The sequence below is a fragment of the Ciconia boyciana genome, chromosome 1 (assembly GCF_034638445.1).
Source record: "Ciconia boyciana chromosome 1, ASM3463844v1, whole genome shotgun sequence".
In the NCBI taxonomy this organism is placed as follows: domain Eukaryota; kingdom Metazoa; phylum Chordata; class Aves; order Ciconiiformes; family Ciconiidae; genus Ciconia; species Ciconia boyciana.
This window is the reverse complement of record NC_132934.1, coordinates 52,331,522-52,352,329: the sequence shown is the minus strand read 5'-3', so window position 1 is coordinate 52,352,329 and position 20,808 is coordinate 52,331,522. Positions and strand designations below refer to the sequence as shown.

The window sequence follows — 20,808 nt, the reverse complement described above, 5'->3', positions numbered from 1 at the left end:
TCTTGGTCCCCTGACAGCACTGTATTCCTACTGCTGGATTTATATTCTAATGGCTGATGTCGATTTAATCAGATTGTCCAGAGGCAATAATTCATTCCATGTAACCTGGGCGTACACCGTTCTCTCTGGCTTAGAGAGCAGACCTATTGCGCTCACCAGCCAATCCATCTTAAAACTAGTTTAAAATATTAATAATCATGGTTTGCTAGATGGAAATATGATTGATTGCTACATATTCCACTAAATAATAAAACAAATCAATAGCTATAGCTATAAAACCAGACTCATGGGATTAATTAATCAAAATCAGTGCCTACGTTTCAAACTTATGTCTGTCATTCTGTCTTGCTTCTGTACTGTCTTTCGCCCAGATGTGAAAATCTTTGTCTGAGGGCACCCAGTAGTGGTAGATACAAAGGCCAAATGGACATCAAGTGTTAGACTGTTATAGACTCCTCCCTCTTAACAACTCATTACTCTCCCCATTACAAGTAGAAAACTTTAAAAAATTCTCATTGCACTGCAATCACTGTTAACCCCTTATTTCTTGGGTGACTCATTCTAACTACTCATTTTTTAGTTTCTTCTTTTGTTTGTCATAATTACTTTTCCCGTCATAACAGAAGTATCAATGCAGACGTGAATATGTATAAAGTAAAACAAGCACATTTTACTGATATTTTTAATACTTGAAAACAAAACCACGGCTTCATAAACTTCCAATCCACCTTCTCCCCGTGCCTCATTTATGGAACATAACTTACTTGGACGTGCTGCAATAAATGCACTCACTGCTGCGCTGTCTCAAGAACTTGTTTTACAAATCATGTATGTAATAACAAACTTGCACAGAATCATTTATAATGATATTACTTACCCAAAATAGCCTTCAAATTGAATAAGATAAAACAAAACACACATCATCTTGTTAGCATTCAAAGATCAGGAAAACTGGTAGGTCTAGCAAAAACTGGTAGGTCCTGAGCTTTAAAGGAGATCTGTAAGGGATATCTTTGCATTACCAGGAAGTTCAAAGCTTGAATGTCTGCTTTCTCTGTGTTATTAAAAAGCCCACAAGTTTTGCAAAGGTAAGGTAGCTATCCTATGTCTTGAAAGACCATAATCATGTAGTCATGTTTTGTCTCTATAAACAGCAAGTTTGTTTCTGAGTCATATTTACTGCTTTTTATCCTAAACTGATTTCACCAAAAGTCTACGTCAGTGCGAGCAAAGTGAATTTGTGTGCATGTCAGATGTGGTTTCCTGCTTGCACTCCTTTTTTAGGCAAGAGCAAGTGACTTCTGTTTACTGGGAAACATATTCATCTGTGTTCTGGTTCGCTTGTGCTGCTGGAAGGGTGCAATGGAGCTGGAAGCAGGGAAATTTTCAGCTGGCACTGCTCCTGCGAAGGCAGCTCCCACTTGGCCCTACTGTGGAGAAGGACTGGCTAGAACAAGCTGCACATGGAGTTCCTCAAGATCAGGAGCTTGCAAATCAAAACACATTCTGGTCTCCACCTAGACACAGCATAGCACAGACCCGCCTGCAGAGCGATGGAGCTTTGGCCTTCCTCAGCATATACAGGAGTGTGGCATAGCAAAGACTCGAAAGACCTGTGAGTTAGTTCCTCTTGAGGAGCCCGTGACGTGGCCTGGTATAGTCTGTCAGTAACCCCGGTCTGCATGATGACAGGAGACCCATTTTGAGAAAAGGCCCTGTGGTCGTGACGCAGAACTTTAACTGACAAAGTAAGAGAGAGTGAGCAGGCAGGCAGCGAGGATCAGCGGATGTCCAAAAGGAAAAAAAGAACAATTTTGCCCTAAGTGTGCCTATGACCTGGTACTTGAAGTTCAAACCCATGTCACTAAAATCACTTAAGATTTGGCCTTCTTGTTATATTTTGTTATTTGTGTGGTGGAAATATGAAAACAACAGATAGTGCAGAATAACCGGCCCACAAGACTATTTTTTAGCTTTTAGGTCTTGTTCAGTAGGACACAAAGCCTAAGAAATTTAGGGATGGAAAGGGCTGAGAAGTGAGGGAATGCAAACTGAATCACTTTGAGGGGAAAAAAGATTCTAAGCACAGGAAGGAAGTGCAGTTGGTGCTGCAGAGCAATCGCAAGGAAGGGAAGAGGGATGGTATGGGGACTGTGAATGCAGGAGACAAAGGAAAGAAAACACCACAAGAATAAATATGGAAAGGATGTTTTTGTAGCTACTGAGTTAGAAATCGATCTAAAATGCCACATGGCTTCCCTTAACTTCAGTTACTGAATTGCCAGCCGGAGGGGGATGCCTGCTACCTCAGAGATGAGCTCAATCACCCCGCAAACCCACTGCCAGGGGCCGGAAAACATGAAGCGAGCAAACGCCCATTCCCACACTGCCCTCCCCGAAAGCGCTCGGGGAGACCCCCTGGACGGCCAGCGGCGGGCAGGGCCTCGGGGCGGCCTCCCGGGCCTCGAGAGCCTCTGCCGGGGAGATCCGCTTCCTCCCGCGGGAGGAGGAGGCTGCGCAGGGCCGCCGAGAAGGGAGCAGCAGCGCTCCCCTCGGCTTGGCTCCCCTCGGCCTGGCTCCCCGCGGCTCGGCCGGGCGCTCCCCCGCGGGGAGGGCGGCCGGGGGACGGGCTGCGGCGGGAGCCCCCCCTCCGCCGCTCGGGGCATTCCCCGCGGCGCGGGCCCCGCGCTCCGCCCTCAGCCCCCCCGCCCGGCCGCCCTGCTCCCCGCGCAGCCACCGGCTCAGTCGGCGTCGGGGCCGCCGCGGCCGCTAGGTGTCGCCGGCGCCCGGGCCTCCCCCGCGGCCCCTCCTGCGCTGTGGCTGCCGGCGGGGCCGTCTCAGTGCCAGCCTCCGCGCTGCGAGCGGGCGGAGGCGTCAGCCCGCAGCGGGGACGCGCAGCGCGGCTCGGCTCGCCCCTTCCCCGCGCACACCCGCAGCCCGGCCCGACTGACGCGAGGCCACCCGGGCCGCTCTCGGCACCGCCAGCGGCCGGCCGGGCGGCTCCCGAGCACGGCCTGCGGCCGCTCTCCGGCGGCGGGGAGCCGCGGCAAGCTGAAGGCTGCGGCGGGGGAAGCAGCCATGTTGGAGCGGGGAATAAAGTGACTTTCCTCGGGGAGGGAGCGCGGCCGGCGGCCCGGCGGAGGCGGCGGCTCTCGGGGCAGCGAGGGGAGGGGGGGCTCGGCTCCCGGCGGCCGGATACCGCTCCTGGGCGGAGGAGGAGGGGAAGGAGAAGGGGGAGAGGAACCGCCCCCGGACCCACGGAGCCCCGGCGCTGCTGGTGAGTTGTGGCTGTTCATTGTCTCCTGGCCCCGGGGTGCGGGTCCGGCTCGCGGGGTTGGGGCCCAGCCCGCGGGGGCCTCAGGGGCCTTCGGCTTGCGTGTGCGTGGGACGTCGCGGGGGGCTGAGGTGAAAACGCGGCCCTGGAGGAAGGGGAAGGTGATGGGAGCTGGGGCGGGGGGGGGCGCCCCGCCAGAGGGCCGAGGCTCGGGGAGCCCGCGGGGGCCGGGGCTGGCAGGGCCGCTCTGCGCCCCCGGGCTGGGCCGGGCCGGGCCGGGCCGGGCCGGGGGGGGGGGCTGTGGGGGATTTCCGCTGCCCGTTGGCGGCTGGGAGCGGCTCCGCGGGGGCTGGGGCAGCTCCGGGGGGGCTGAGCCCTGTCTGCCGGGGGAGCCGAGGGAAGCTGGGCCTGAGGAGTGAGCCGGGGCTTGCAGCCGGCGAGCACCGCGGGATTTTTTGGTGATCCTGTGTTCGTAACTGTCCTTTCCCCACCGCCTCCTCTCCTTCAAACGAGGCTGCTTTCTCCTGACAGCTCTTCTCCTCGCAGCCTCCGCACGTATGACACATTCGCTCCTATTGCAGGTCTCCCCCTCACACGCACACCCAAAACATGTAGGTTTTTGTGCGTGGCATAAGAGTTTTTGTGCCCTGAGCCTTGAGTTCGTAGATGACAGGATACGTGAACATTTGCTGACCCTGAACTTCTGTGAACTCCTCTTCTCCCTCCCCTTCCTCTCTTAGATATGTAATGGCTTGAGTCCAGTGAGAGCAAAATGGTTCTTCTCTCGCAAGGACAGGGGAAATTAGGTGGCATTAGGTATATTCTATATTTCATGGAAATTTACTGCACCCACCGGTTCCAGTACCGTGTTCATAGGAGTGGATTAGCTGCTGCGTTAGAAGAATGCTGACCTTGATCCCCTTTGTCTCTTCTGCAACAATTTCGGTAGCTGGCTGGAGTTGTTTTAAACTCATTGCTGTCTTTCGCACTTTGCTAATGGTGGTTAACAGTATTATGGGTGTTGTGAGGGAAACAGGGCTGAGGTATATCGTAATCCAAACTAAATAATTTAAAAAGCATCTGTTTCCCTTTTTTTTTTTTTTAAATTTTGGTGAATAAGTTATATGTGTGTTTTTCTTTTTGTAATTTAACAGAAGATCAGTAGCAACTTTCTTGTAGCTACCATGGCATAGATAGGAAGAGAGGAAGACTGGTTTGACATTCTTCCACTCCCCCCCCCCCCCTTTTTTGATTGAACTGGAAAGTAGATGACCAAAGGTTAACTTAGAAGAAAACATTTAGGAAACTAGACAGTACCAAATTCAGGTTTGTTTCCCTATTAGAATGGGTAAAAGTGAAGTAAGTGATCTGGTATTTTATGTGCTTAAGATGTTAAATAAATTGACATATTGCTTTGTTGTAGGAATTCTGTATCCTCATACACAGCTCTTGTTATTTATATCTGCACTTCAATAAGTGATGTGAGAGAGACTTGTTTTGAATAATTAACACAAAAGTAACAGTTACGGAAACATGAAATCATGTGTTTGAAATGCATAGTGAAGAATTTCCTTAAAAATTATCTGTACTTGAAGGAACAAACTGAATTTACTTCTCCAACATGGAGAAACCATTATAATGTTAACTTGCCATTTAAAAAGCCACTTAAATTTGAAAGATGAAAGCATCTTTATTGATGGCATTATTTAAATGCTGCTTTGACAATAATGAGTCTGGCTTACAAAAATCTTTAGTAAGGATAACGCAGTGAAGTTCATTCCTGGCATTTGCATATTGTGTGGTGTAGCCCTGTGTTTACCCGGGATGCAGCTCTACAGAAATCAGTAGGTGGGGTCTGCCTACATCCATACCAGAGAGTTTGCAAATTGGGGCCTGTGTTGTCTGAAGCAAATTATAGTTTGAAAGTGGCGAGTCATTTATTTTAAGCTTGGCTAAGGATGTAGTGCATTAATTGATCTTTTTAATATGTAAAATGCCACTAATGTGTAGTAAAATATTTGATTTATAATTCCAATTATAATTAGATTGAGAATAACTGAAAACCAGAACAGGGCTGTGTTTTTCCCCTGAATGGCTCTGGCTTCAGTTTCTGCCTAACACTGCAGTGTGAAAATACGATATAGCTTATGACATGGCTGTTAAGATGTTCTGTATGCCTGTGTTATTGTTACAATGTGGGGCTCTTACAATAAAACTGTGCAGAATTTTTTGGATGGCTTACTAACATACAAAGTCATCTAATTTCTTAAATGACTACCTGCTGCTAGAAGAAAAAAAAAGAATGTTTCATCAGTCTTAATAAGTTTTGGTTCAGTACAGTATATTTGAGTAATTGCACCTAAAAAGTGCAATCAGGAAAGGCTCGTTGGAGACTGATTCAATGAACAGTCTGCATTAAAACCTTTCTGGGAATTTGCTCTTTACCCTCTTTTCACATTTAATGGAATCTGTTGATATTTCACATACTGATCAGCTTTTATTTGTTGGCCAAGAAAGCTAGTCATCTGGTTTTTAAAAAGGCGTATGTACTAGTTGTGTCCTTACTGAATGCGTAATCTGATGCGATGTGAAAATGGACCAGATCATGTCTGAAAGTCAAGATCAATAATAATAAAGGTTTTGTGGTGTAAACTTACCTTTTGCAACTCACTAAATGTTGCTTAAAATTCTTAAGTTACAGGTATCTTAAGTTCTTAGCTGCATGCTTTTTAATGCTTGCCTTTTTATTTTTACAGCAAGCTCTGAATATGTATCTACTGAGGCAGCTGGACACCACTGTAATCAGTGGCACTTCAGGATTTGATATAAAACACTACTCCACAACTTTAGCTTGTAAAAATGCTTTTAAAATGCCAAATGTTTACTCAAAAGTTATGCTTCACATCTAAAGAATAAACTAAACCAGTGTGTTGCTTGTGATCATTGTCTTTTTTGCACTGCACATAATTGTAGCAATGACTTTTTCCTTTTGAGTGTAAGAAATGGACTTTTTTTTTGTGCCTGTTCACATGCTGATGTAGACTATCTTGCTTTGATGTTAGAGGTAAAAGCATTTTATATTTAAGTATTTTGATCACTAGACAGTAGTTCTAATTTACTTATTAACAATAGTTCTAATTTACTTACTTACCTTTAAGAAATCTAAGACTAGGGTTTTTTTAAAAAAACTTTACAAATGTTTTCTATCTTGCTGTATATACCTTTTGGGGCCTAGTAACGTTTTTTCCCATTAAGCAGGGAATAGCAGATACTGCTTCCTCCAGAAATACTCAATTCCCAGAAATTCCCATTAGCAATGTAGAATGCTTTCTTTTTCCTGTGTATTTTGTGAAGAGTTGTGATGTACTTTTGACAACTGTTTATCTGAAGAGTGAGAGTTAATGCTCATTTAGTCAAATGAGTAGTTATAATTCTGTATCCAATACAAATCCATACATGCACGCTCTTAACTAACCTGATGGATTGGCAATTCTTCCAGAGTTGTTGGTCTCCTGGACTCTTTCTAGCAGAGATGTCAACTCCAGAGTTCCATAGAACTGGCTAATTGGAACATCTACAAACAGTGGTTTAAACCTCGAGCGTTTAACCACTGATGTTGATAGTCACAAGGAATAAACAAAACTGGAACTTGTGCTCCAAGTTGGCAAACTAGCTCAAGAACATTAAAAAAAAAAAAATAGTTCTTCAGTTCTGTGATCTGGTTATATGGAAAACAATAACCTTTATGGATGCATAGATCAGGTAATTTACATCAGGCCAGCTTTTGATACATCAGTCCTCAGGTGATAGGGCTTTTGCCACTTCCTTGGAGATCATTATACCCTATGTCTGACTGTATTATAAAATACCATAGACACATTGATACTGCAGATAATAATAACTGTGCTTTACTGGCATATTTGGGCTTTTGTGGTCTAGTGCCTGTTTTTAAAGGATTAGAAATTTCTTTCAATGGGGAACATCAGGTTATCATGGAGTGCTATGTATAAGCATGAATGTTATAAAGAGAGAAAAAAGAAATGTGTGAGTAGCATCGTCAAAAAATCATCAGCAGAAACAACTGTCAAATAACATTTTAATTTTTCGTGTGGGACAGAATTAAACATAATGATTTTAAGAAAAGGGAAGATACCAACTTTATAATATTTTTAAATAAACACTTGAAGGCTTCTGTGAATTTCAAGACAATTTTCTGCTTGCTTACTTCTGTAATACCTTGAAAATACAGTAAGCTGAAGAACAGTTTTATCCTAGGTTTTGATGATAACCTTTTTTTCCTTATTTTTTTTAACTCTTCTCTGGCATAACTAGTTGTGCATATATTATGATGAACAGGCTCTGTTATTATACCAGAACAAAGAAACAACATGTCTTTGTTTACACTCCTAGCTATAGTTCTTGCCTGTCTGTGTTTTAGGTTGAACTTGCTAGGTATCTTGCATAAGTGAATGTTACTCTGTGCCCTCTAATCATATTTCATTTAATTATAATCCATACCTCGTAATTGTACTCCTTTCTCTAACTGCTGCTGTTTTCAAGACTTGGTAGAGTTGCACGATGGTCTCTGATTTTTAACATCTGCACTTTGTCAGCTTCACTAAGGATACTTGCATGCTTTCAGTTTGTGTTAAAGTTGGCAGGATCATGACTTTCTCTTCTGTGCTCAGTGGATTAGGGCATTTTGCAGGCATGTAGCTGTACTGATACGCTTATATCATAATGAACTGCCATAACCTGTACAGTCTTCTTTCAGGAATGTCTCTCCAAGTATTTCTGACTTCCTACTCTTATCTTACTGATATGGAATTATCTTGATTTGTTTGGATTTTGTTCAGGTATGTGCAAGACTTTTTTATACAGCAATCATTAAAGGTAACATTTAATGAGGTTTACAGTAATGGTTGCTAATTGGTGTTCACTGAAATAAAGATCTTTTGGGAAATACAGATTACCGATAATTATCAAAGAGTATTACTTATCAGCAAACCCATTGTCCTGTAATTGAGACAAAAAATGGGTCAAAAAGTTACAGTGGCCTATAGGAGTAAAGAAGCCAGCTTACAAAAAGGTAAAGAAGTTGAATTAAGTGAATATGCTTGATAAGTGAAGACAAAGACTGTGATGAGGAAAACCCATGCTGTCATGGACTATGACAGTAAGGCAGGGCATGTTTTAGGAGGAAAATTAATTCTAACAAAGCCATTAGCCTGTTAGAAGTGCTAAAGAAAATGTTAGCATTTGGTGATGTTCAGAAGAGGTTGTTGTTCCTTAAATACTGCTATATTCAGAAGTAAAAACAGATGATAGTCGTATGTGATGCTCTGAAGCACTTCCTCAGAGAACTTGAGGGTGTTAAACAGCAGCCACTGAAGTTGTATGGTAAGAATTGTAAAAGTCGATAGGGTGCTTTCTTCTGATGATGTTTTTCAGTATGTCTGAGAACATGGAGGAATTCTGTAATTTTAGCACAACTTAAGGTTTCTTTCAGTGGTTCTAAAAGTTAGTAATATGCATAGTAATGGATATTGACTGAACAGGAGTTTAAGTAGAGGAAATAATTGTTCAGCGTATATTTATAGAAGACTGATCCTGTGAAATTAACTTCTGGTTCTCTTGATAAGATTAAGAACTTTGTGTGGTATAATACTGTTGATGTTGCAGACAGGCTTCTCAAAAACCTTTTGCTTGGCTGTTACGTGACATTTTGATTAAGGAACTAAAATGATAGATCAAGTGTCTACATATGAAATGGTTTAAAACCTGGCGGATAACGTGAATCAAGTGGTTAACTATAAATAGTTGCCGTTACGTAACTGCGTGTGATGAGAGCTCCTCGTCATCAAAGTACGTTCATGAAGGAGCACTGGGAAACCTGCTCAGTGCCTGCTGTTGGGCATTGCCACTAATGAAGTGAAAGCCAGTGAAAATTGCTGATTGTTTTTGTAGCTCACAGAAAACTGGGAAAACAATAGATACTGCAGAACGGGTCATTAGCGCAGGGTGGATGCTTGGAAAAATGGCAGTTTCCCGATTGTTTACTTGATGTGGCATTTTATATCAGGCTCTAAAATAATGAATACAGTATGTTAACTTTTTAAATAAATTAATGATATTTTGTAATTTAAATAAAATAAATATAAGCAGCTGTTAATATTAGCTTTTAGTTAGGGAATTTATTTTGTAAAGCCTTGGAATAGTTTTTCATGTATAATACAGAACAGATATTAAGTGTTGATCTGCATTCAGTATGTGGGTTTTAGGGTAAGTGTTTATTTTTTAAGAAAGATATTAATTAATATAATTAATAATTCATTAATAATATACAAGAGGAGGATAATCAATTGTGAAACAATAGATTACATTTTATTATATTTCCACTAGTTTTCTGTATTTCTTGAAGCAAAGTTGAATTTCTAAATGTAGAATTCATAAACATTCTGTGTGGTCCAAAAAAATTGTGGTCATATATATGTTTAACTGGGGAAGATTAAAAGCCATTTTTTTTAGTCTGTGCTTAGCTTATTGCAAGAGCAGCTTCCTCTGTTCTTTTTCTCTTCGTCAAGATCTCGTCATAAACAGCCATATGCAGGAGGCTTGCTTCCTTCTTAAAGCTCTGTCATAAATATCTTACTAAATTAAGTGTGTGCTTGTAAAATGTGAAACTATTTCATAATTCACCTTATTTATGTTTGCTCTGAAAACTAAATATAAAACTTAAGTCTTCCTGTATGACTGCGGGAGACTAAGCTTGGGCTGGTGCTGCTTGTGAATAACTTTGTTGCTCCACAAACGGTTTAAACTGGCACAACTTTGGCACTATTGCTTAAAGCTGTAGTTGTTTTCCCCTTTGCTGGCTCCTGCTCTCATCCCCACGCTGCTGCCTTTGTGCTAGCAGGTGTCTTGTGACCATTTGGTGACTATGTCAGGGAACCCGTGGAGATTAAAATAGGCATTTGGGTTCAACTTTACTTTTGTTTTTACATGTAAATAATGGTCACTTTCTGCAGAATCAATGGAAAAACAACAGTTTCTAATTATTTATTTTTTCAAATATCCTGAGCAGATGGGAGGGGAAACTTCCTGTTGTACAGAGAGGAAAGGAGGTCCTCAACTGCTAAATATATCAAACATATATGCTGTACTAAAATCTTTTAAAAATGATGTGTAAAACAGCAGATCAGAAGCTTACTTTGGTACTGAATAAGGAGGGCCAGTGGGGAAATACTTACTGATAAATCTTATATATTTTTAATTTTAAATATGGGTACATGTTTGAGGTGGGAGTTATGAAAGGAAATAGGATTTTTGGTGTAGAAATTGTTAGTGTTGGAGGAAAGAAATCTAAGGAAGCTGAAAATAGTATTTTTTTCTTGAAAATAATATTTAAAAACTGAACTACATAAGCTGAAATTAAGCTGTGGTAGGAGTTAAAATTTTTTGAATAGGCAGCAATAAAAAAAATCAGTTAATAACTATAGTGGTCATATTTTAAAGGCACCCAACAGAGGAGTTGTGCAGGGTCCTTGTTTTTTCTGAAGAAGTGATGACCTCAGGACAGACAAAATGAGATCTTTGGCTTCGTTGAAGCTATGGTTTGGTTTTAAATCACTGAAATTTACACTGAGTGTTCTTGAGAATAATGTCCTGTACAATACTCAGATGAAGCGATTTCAGAGGCAATTCCGAAAGTTTAAGATTCTCCATAGTATTTCATTACCTTTGTCAATATGATTCAGTAGGTTATGGCAAAGAAGGAAAATATTTTAAAGCTTATGCTGTTTACCTTCAGGATTAAACAAGATAAACAGCTTACAGTGTTCCCATTTGCACAAGTCACAGTATTTTTAAACCTGCTGCTTGTAACTCTGGGTTGTTTGTCAGGGAATGCAGTTAACCTAAATGTTTTATTGTGGCTTGTTTCTGATACATCTCAATATAATTCTCAGAAGCAAAATGTTTGATCCATAAGCCAAAAAAATAGCTTTAAAATGTATTTAGGCAGAAGAAGGCCTTTTGTTATTAAGCATACTCTTTTTTTTTTTTTTTTTTTCTGGACAGGACAGGAGAAACAACATAATGGTGTATAGTAATTAGTTTGCTCCATAAGTATATGCTTTTCTTCCTGAATTATGCAATTTTAGTATTTTAGGAGCTATACCAAGTAGATTATGATTTGTGAGTGTATAGATTTGATATGCTTTGGTAGTAAGCTTAGTTACTGCATTTTGAAATGCATTTGGTTTTAGTTTGTGTGTAAAATGTAAAGTGTTAAGTGTTGTTAACAAAGTGTTCTGAACCTGCTTCCTTTAAAATGGGCGCTTTTTTTTTTTGGTGGTCTTACATAATAGAAGTTTTGGTTTCCTGGTATTTGTGAATATTTCTGGTAGTGGAAGAGGTAGACATCAGTTGAAGGATTTAAGTCATAAGTTGTTTGTCATTGTTAAAAGTTATTTTGGGGATGAATGGATAGCCAGTGATTTGCACCTATAGCTGTGTCTTAACAAAATACCCGTATTCTTTTTAATCATCTGTTTCTAGGAGTGGGTAGATAAAACCTGATTTTTTTTTCAGCAAATAACTTATTCACATCTATAATAGGAATTGTGCCAGATTGACTGATTTGGGTTTTGCCTTTTTTTTTTTTTCCAGGTTCAAAGGGTAATCCAAAGATCTTAATATAGAGCTGCCTCTCTTTCCACATTTACCTTGGAGGGAGACCATTGCAGTCACTGTTTTTGTATTACAACATTACAGTTTGAGCTGAATTAAGCGCTTGCTTCAGAATAATTTTTGCTGCATCAGTAAACTGAATAGGTTTCCACTACTATCTGGAAAGTACTGGAGGGAAGAGAGAGGGCAGGAATTACATGGTTGATGGTGAAGAAGGCAGATAAGGTGGTTGAGAGATGGAGCCAAGCATTTTCTTACTGGTGGTGGGAAACTTAATTGACCCCAGAACTGGTATGAAACTTTCTCCTAAGTGCCTCAGGTGCCTAAAGATGAATAGTGTGAATCCCCCCCCTGCAATTTATGCAATTGGGTCCTTAATATGTAAGCAAGAAAACGTGCAGATTTTTCTTTATTCTTCGCTTCTGCTTGCAGGTGCTTAGCATGAATTACAATTCCAGTCATGTGAGTAGTAGTTATAGTATATTTTAATATTGAAATAGATTGCTGAATGATCTGGTTTTATTTTATGTCTCATGGCAATTTCAAAATTAGGGTTGCAAGGACAAATAAAAAAGATCAAATTTTTTGTATTATGAGAACCTGCTTCTTAGAATGTATATGCTTCATGATAAAATAAGCCTAGTGAAGATTTGAGCGTATACTACACCTGCAGTTGATGTTCATTATTGACTTTTTCATGACATTACACTGCATAAAGTTAGTTGTAAATTTACATCTTTACATGACTGGATTGTCATATCTGCTCTTGGTAACTGAAATTGTGTCTTAATCCCGAGTTTGTTTTGGTTTTTTTTTTGCTTGGAAGACAGGAAATCTCTGTGAAATCTCTGTTTTACTTGTATATTGAGAATGATTTCCTGGGGTTCGTTGACATCATTTGCCAAGTTTTATGCTAGTTTAGATAACCTGTTGAAGCTGTTATTTTAGGATATAACTGCAACAGGTTTTGTGTAGTGACATTGGCCAGTTTTCATGAAAAGTAGTGCATCACTAGCTAAAGAAGTATGTAGGGACGGATTATGTCAATTTTTGATTGCTTAACTTGAGGCTTCTTTAAGATACTAATCTTCAGGGTGCAAGTGCTGAGGACATTTTGAAAATCAGCCTCAACAATGTCAGCTGCAGAGATGTGTTAACAGAAATAATACCCCAACAGTGTCTGAAAACCTAGTGGCATAGATGCTGGTAAACATTTCTAAGAAAGAACTGGGGGAGAAGCGAAGATAGTGTATCTATAAAATACTGGTAAGCCAGCTTTATACTAACACAATAAGATAGCTTTCCCTTTTCTATGTCTAAGTGGTATCTTGCTCTCTGTCTTTTTATACCAATGTAAATCAATCTATCCTGGACTATTTAACCTACATTAATGCTTTATGTCTCAGTCTAGGTAATTGCACTGGTGCCTTTCCAGTTGTACGTCAGACAGAACTAACACTTACGTAACTAACCTCACTGCTTCCAGACAGGCCTGAAACACAGACTTGGAAAGCAGTCCTGTTGACTGTCTTCTACAGGGAATATTCTCTCTTAACTACATTGGGTGTGCAGAGCTTCCAGTATCAGTCCAGTAGACTATTAAAAAAAAAAAAAAATCTTTGTCACTTAAGGAAGAAAAAAACCTCAAACCTCTGATAAAGCACAGGAAGCAAAATTGTTGACAGAGAAAATTCCTTTTCTGTATAGTCACTTTTATGAGAAGAGCCACACCCCAAAGGTAATATATTTAACTGTTAGTGGATCCTAGTGACATAATAGAATTTTTTTTCCCTTGTACACAGAGGTTTAAAAGGGAGAAAGAAAATTATGTGGGTTATTATCCTTTCAAAGCTATTTGTGGTAGTTGCAACATAATTTGTGTTAATTTCTAATTTAAAAATATTTGTGTCTCTGTGATCATAAGAGGCTTCGGAAAAATAACATGTTCTGTTTTGTGCAAAAGTAGGAGACATTTATGATGGTCTTTTCATCTTGTTTAACTCCTGACAAAGCTTCTTCCACAGTGTGCACAAGCCTTGCTTTTTCTGCTAGGTAGTAGTATTATTCCAGTTGGATTGAGTCATCATGGCTCTTTATGATAAAGTTTAGGAAGCTTTTTGATTAAGCAGTCTGAAATACAGAGAAACTGCACTCTGTTTTACAGCATAGAGGTGAACTTTTATTTTAATAATGTCCCTTTTCCCTCCTCGGATGAGTAGCTTTGCTGTATTTTTGGACCAAACCTTAGGGTTAGCAGTGGTTTTGTTGGGCAGCAAAGGGGATGAATTCAGGTGTCAGAAGTGAGAGGAGGAGTGCATAGCTAGGACAAAAGGAGAGCTTTACAGGCAGGGCATGGCATTCTGGCATGCTGCATCCAGAATTAGATATTACTGCAGTGCGTTCTTGTGAAATATTGGATATCTGGTGGGTTTTTTGTTTTGTTTTTAAGCCAGAGGAAGGCCTAGGGGTTGTCTTAGGGCTTTGCTCTCTGTGCTGTCAACACTATTTTGATCTAGAAAGTCAGACATCTGTGTTTATGTAGGGAAACATAGCATATGTAGATCTGCTCTTGAATCCCTGTACTGCAGGTTTTCTTTGAGAGATGCTGCGTACAGTATTATTCATGATATGTGCTGATTATGTGTTCTAAGGATAATTAAATGTTTTGAACTTTTGTAAGCCATAGAGTTGTATCCAGGTTTTTTTTAAATTCCAGTCATGAAATGCTGTAGATTGAATAATATAATGTTCTAGAATAGCTAGAGGTGATTACTGGGTGGTGCTGTTCATTGCTCTCAAACACACGTTCTGCAGCATCAAAAGTTTTATGACAGAGGAGATTGAATTGAAGCTAAGAAATGTTTTGGATGTCCTAACGCATTGTCTTGTAGTGATATTAGTTTAATCTTATTCGCAGTTCTGACAATTTTTCATTGACCAGCCCCTCAGTAGAACACTGTTCACTTCTGCACCTCTGTACCCATGAATGGAATGCTGATCTTGGAATTATGCTATGAAATGTCTTGTACTACTTCTATTTAAGTGTATGAAAGTTAAATATTGGGAATTCCATTAATAAGGCTTAAACTTCCTAAAGGCAAAAAACAGCTTTTCTCCTTAATATCCAATATAGTTTTGTTATCTTTTTTGTCCATCAATATTTTGGGAAGTGCTGTGTTTCCTAAAAAATGTTAGTAGGGAACATCACAAGAGGTATGCTATGTTGTTGTTGTTGGACATTTTTATATGCTTAAATCTTTGCAGCTTATCTGGTTTTTGTCTTTGTCTTTTTTTAGTAATTTGGATGCTACTAGAAATTATTAATATTTGGATTTGAATTTTAGAATTTTTTTAATTGAAAAATTTTTTTTTTTTTTAAGAACCCTTAGAATAATTTTCATCTGCCTTGCTCATCAGATGGCAAAGCCAAAGTTTTGGGTGTTACTTCAAGCATCCAAGATCACTGAGTGGCAGAGTGGCAAAGTTAGTCATCTTATTCTCAGCCCAGGTTTTCCTTGCTCTTTTCTACATGTCTTTCCTACATATGTAGTGCAGAAATTTATCTACTCAAATAATTCCATGAGATTAGCTGTAAGAATTTGTATTGCTGCAATAAAGATTGAAACTTGTAGCTTCTGATCTGTAACTTTGGCTTAAATTTTTGTTTGATTTATTTTAAATGATTCATTTTAAAAGGATACTGATGTTTCAGTATGCAATAATACAATATTTAGGGCTATTCATTTTTCTACAGTATAACACAATGTATAATACAGGCTTTAATTTTTTTCATAGATCCTGTTTGGAACTCTGCTGGTGTGTATGCTTTTAATAGTATTGATGAAGGCTGGAGTCTTAATCTGAAAATTATGTATTTTAAACCAACTTTAAAATTGATTATGTGTATTTCTTCCACCTTACCTAAATTCCTAGAATGGGGAAGCTCTGTTTGAAAACAAGAGAATATTGCCCTGTAGAATGATTTAATTCTGTGTCATTTTGAGACACTACTTAGAGACAGCCTATCTATTATATTGAAGTTTTTTAAATGTTGAATTTTGTTTTAAAAATGATGTGTGATCTTCCTCTAAATTCAAACAAATAAAAAGAGAAAACAGAAAACGTGATCTATACTAAATGTTAATTAAATGAATAGAAAATAGAAAGGCAGCTGATGGATAGAAGGACATTATGACCTTGTAGAAAACAAAAGGTATTTAGGATTATAATAAGCATTAGTAGGCTTTCTGTACCATAGGGCTTTGTATATTTTGTTTTAAAGGTCTGGAAGTAACTTTAATAAATGTGACCTATTTTTAGATTTAGTTTGTTTTTTGCACTATTGAAAATCCTGCTCATGATATACTTGGAACCATTTTTACTTGAAAGATGCAACGAAAGTTTCAGGTATTTCTTTAGTGAAACATTCAAGTATATTGAGAGGAGGAGATTAAAATTGCAATTTTATGTCAGGGTGAAATTTGCGTATAGCAAATGAGATGTAAAGAAATGCAACCACATTTTCTTCACACGTGCAAGAGCATGTTCTGTAAGCAATTTCTGCAGTTACCTTTGTTGCACACTTCATGATTAGTTAATGTATGTTGGGCATATTATAAATGCATGTCTGGCATATCAGAATATGATTTATACTGTGTAAATCATAAATACTTTATTCAGTATTTTCGCTGCTCATTACACAGAATTGTCTAGCAGCACTTGAGAGAGTAAATGAATTCTCTTAAGACCTAAATGCTGTCATCAGCAATATCTATGTGTTTATATTCTCGACTGCATGGGCCGTACATGGATCTTTTTTTTTTTTTAAATAATCCACTGTGTGAATAAAGAATATTCAACACTCTGTCATGCTAAAGTAGAAGTTTAATACAAGCACTAAATCAATTAAAAAATACTGTTCTCTTTTGATAGTGGAACTATCTCTCAAATTTAGACATCCTGTCTCAAAACAGCAGTATTAATCATTTAGTAGGGTTAAAAGAGAAAGTTGCTTTTTAACAGCTCTTTGTAATTCAAGTTAATTGTTTATTCTAAAGGGGAAAGTGAACTTTCTTTGTATGAAATGGTGTACAATGCTAAAATTAACTTGATCTGTGGCATGTGCTGTACTGTTTATCAAAATGATGCACTATAATTTAGGATTGTTTAATGAAAATAACAATAGCTTCAAGGTGGTTTTGTTTATACAACCAGATAAACATAAATAATTTGAATTAAAAACAAAGTTGAGGCTTTTTTATGAAAGGTTGTGCCTTTCTAGGAGCACAGGTAGCTGGGAGTGGCATTCCTGTCCCAGGGGGTGTAAGGCTGACAGGGGTCAGGCATGGTGGGGACCAGGCTGTTCGTAGCCTGGTTGTGCCAAGGAGAGTGACGTGGCCACCATCACTCCCCTTGCAGTGGCTCTAGCAGGTGCATTCTTTAATGATAAAACTAGCTTGCTACCTCAAAGCTCAGAAAAGCATCTTAAATTGCTGCATTAATCTTCTTCTTTCTAAGAGCAGTATTTGGTAAATTCCTGTGTTCCCGTCTGTATTCCTACTAACTTGGTCACTTGGTCTTCCTAGTCAGCAGACTTGCACTCTGTAAAAACTTGATGTTGGTACCAAGATAAAGTTTTCTGTCTCTAGGGAAGAGATTAGGTTGAGTATAGTGTGAGCTACGGGGGAATGCAGGGTGAATATTTCACCTGTTTGTGCCATATCTGTTTTAAGGATAAAAAGAAGTTGCGGTTTAAGAGTAAAAAAGTTTTGAAGTGAGTATGTATTTAGTGTCACCTCCAAAAGTCATTACTGACTAGATTATACACCAATATGGACGGGATCCTTTTGTGGTAAGAGATTTCCTTAGTTAACTCTAGCTGTCCATATAAAAGCTAGTAAATCTGTGTGTTCTTCTGACATTTATTTTTAGTTCATAAATTTGTAATGTGAGGCACAAACAAAAAGTTTGCTTTGATACTCTGAAAAGGGTTCTTGAACTGAGGATTTGTGCCTGACATTATCCCCTACTATTCTACAGATCCAGCAGAAAAACTGATTGTAAGCCACCTCTGGTGGCACTGGTAAATGTCTTTATATACAAAGTCAGGATAGATTTGTGCGTGTTCAGTACCAGGATGTCCTGAAGCTGAACCAACTTGAGTAAGTTATTTTTTTCCCCTATTGCACTGTACACGAGGTTGAAAAGAAAGGTAGATTTTTGAAAAAGTAAACTGGAAATGGCCATGCATAACACTAACTCCACTTGCTTTAGCCTTGTCCCCCCACTGTGTTTTCCATGTGATGAGGCTGGAGTAGAAGGATGGCCCTTTCCATCACCTGGTGCTCCAGGGCAGCTTTCCTCCTCTGCAGACTTCACCGAAGGAGGATTCCCACCATAGGACTGAAAACAGGGTGGTAAATATGCAGTGCTTTTCTCTCTGGGTGGTAGCTTAATTTAATGCCATATAGAGGAGTTCATTATTAGTCATCTCTTTCTCTTACGTCAGTTATTTTGCTGTGAAGCTATCTGCTGTGTATGCTTGTTGACCTAAACATTAATATGTTGAACTGCTGTTCATCAAACATGTACATTGCAAAAAATTGCACATTTTCAATTTGTCCGCCAAGATGCTCTGCAAAGTACGTGGAGTGTTTGCATAATGAAGGGAGATGGTTAGGTCTTTGAGTTGACTTGGTGACTAAATTAGGTAATTCTCACAGAGGGTACTTGTGACACTGGTCATAAATTAAGTGATCACATGAAACCTGTTCATTACAAGCCTAATTAGTAAGAAACATTTGTTCTACACTTACCCCTCATATCCTCATCGTGTTTTACTAAATGCCAGTTAGGATAATACATAATTAAAACATTTTGAACAATTTCTCAAGTATCGTAACGAATTATGAAACAAATTATATCAGTCCTGTAAGTCATAACAAAACAAGCTGCTTTTTGAGCTTATTGGGCTGTCTTAAGGAAGTACATTCAATAAGAATTTTTGCTGGTGGTTTGCAAAATGTGAACTGCAGTAGAAATGAAGTTCCACATGAAGTTTGTTGAGCAGTAGATAGAATAAGACTGTTTTTATAGTAGTAGAAAGACTTCGATCCTTATTCTTGCTTTTATTTTATTGTGAAGACTGAGTGTTTGGGTATGAGGGGTTCAGCATGGTGCTTAAAACTAGATGTGTTTTTGCTACACCTGAGAATGGAAAGTTTAGCAAGGCTTCTTGCCAGTATGAAAGGCAGTATCTGTGTTTCGATTCTTTGCCTTCCCTTATTTTTTTGATGTTCAGTTTGCTCTGTATTACTGTGAAGAAAATATAATAATGTGTATTTTAAAGAGATAATACAAGATGTAGAGTATATTTCAAGTGTTCAGAAATCATCAGATTTGGCTTAAAAAGCATACTTGGCCTCTGCTTATACCAGCTGCATTGGGGTGCCACATGTATGTAGCTTAATTTAATAGTCTTTAGATTCCAGTTTGGTTTTTCTCCCAAAAGCTGTGTTCCTTCTACCAAATAAAAGAGTTTAGTCTGACCTGTTACATTTTGATATTTTACATCATCTTGCTGGGATACACATGAGCCTTTAAAAGGTTAATTTATATTGAAATTTCTGATCAACTAAAAGTCTCTTCTACTTGGCTTTCTTACTTGTCTCTTATGCTGTCATGTTTGAATGGTAAGCAAGAGCAAACCTAGTCTGGAAAGAAGCAGGATACATCGTTTATGTAACTCTGTTGTAATAGATTTGTACAACATGCAGAAAGTGTGTATAGCAATAATAGGCTTAAAAAGCATTGGTCCCAACCTTTCTTTGCTTTGTGAATTAGATTTGCATGTTTAACATACAAAACTAATCATAAATATATAGCTGAAAAATCTATGTTAATTTTATTAACCCTGTAGATTGGAGATTCTTTAATGGGATGACAGAGATTTTTATTGTGGAATCTTGTTAGAGTGATCAAGAGGTGTGGAAGATGGACATGGGAAAAAGGACAGCTCATGTAGATTTATCAGTCTCATCTCTAGGGCATCCTGACTGTCTCTGACACTTAGCATGTGAACTCTGCATTTTTTCCCCTCTGATGGTCTAATATGGGACAAGTAGTAAATTTCATGCTAATTTAAAAATCTTTCAAATTCAAAATTTAGAGCTTTTTCTAGTAGGTTGTCAGGTAGTTGTATATTTAGTTACTTCAGCTCAGAAGTTAAATGTGCAAATATGTTAGTTTGTTCCCTGCTGAAGGGAGAAGGTACTCTTCAGGTATCGCTTTATCAGGTGCAGTATAAATGTATCGGCATGAGTCCTGTTCTCTACATGAGTCTAAGATCTTGTATGTGTGTAGGCATGCAAGCTGTGTATAGTTATGTTTGCATGTTCAGGTTTTGATCCCCCACCCCACCCCCCCCAGTCTCTAACGCTTCGTAAAGTTCTTAAAGCTTATTCCAGGTATAGACTGATTCTTGGGAAGCTAGTTGATTTGTACGTACAGAATTTATGTTGCATGTGCGAAGCGTGTGATCTTTGTTAAGGAGCTGGTTAGAATTCATGGAAGCATGTCATGGGGAATTAGGTGTTGGGAAAAGAGGTACCTCCATGCTTGGTTTGTTTCAGATTTGCATCAGTAATGTTTGAATGCCTTTGCTTTTTTGCTGTCAAAATGTCATTATTTGGATCTTTCCCAATGTTTTTATTTAAGTGACAGGAAACAGAAGGGAAGGAACTAATTGGTATGAGTCTGGAAATCATGCTCTGAATACATGTACAAGCATTTGTGCTTTCTTATCCAGATTTCCAGCATGTGAGATATGTGACAGCAGAAGCATC

General features: G+C 39.1%; 1 protein-coding gene across 5 annotated transcripts in view; it reads left to right on the top strand.

The window, feature by feature from the left end:
* The first annotated feature begins 2,787 nt into the window (after positions 1 to 2,787).
* CDK17 (cyclin dependent kinase 17) overlaps positions 2,788 to 20,808 on the top strand; it is a 99,810-nt gene continuing 81,789 nt past the window's right edge. For 2 of the 5 annotated variants that reach the window (XM_072865771.1, XM_072865727.1), the window contains exon 1: positions 2,793 to 3,277. The gene's annotated coding sequence lies outside the window, so the exon portion shown is untranslated. Of the gene's footprint in view, positions 3,278 to 20,808 lie in introns of all 5 variants that reach the window. The other 3 variants (XM_072865754.1, XM_072865736.1, XM_072865762.1) reach the window with 3 other exon arrangements.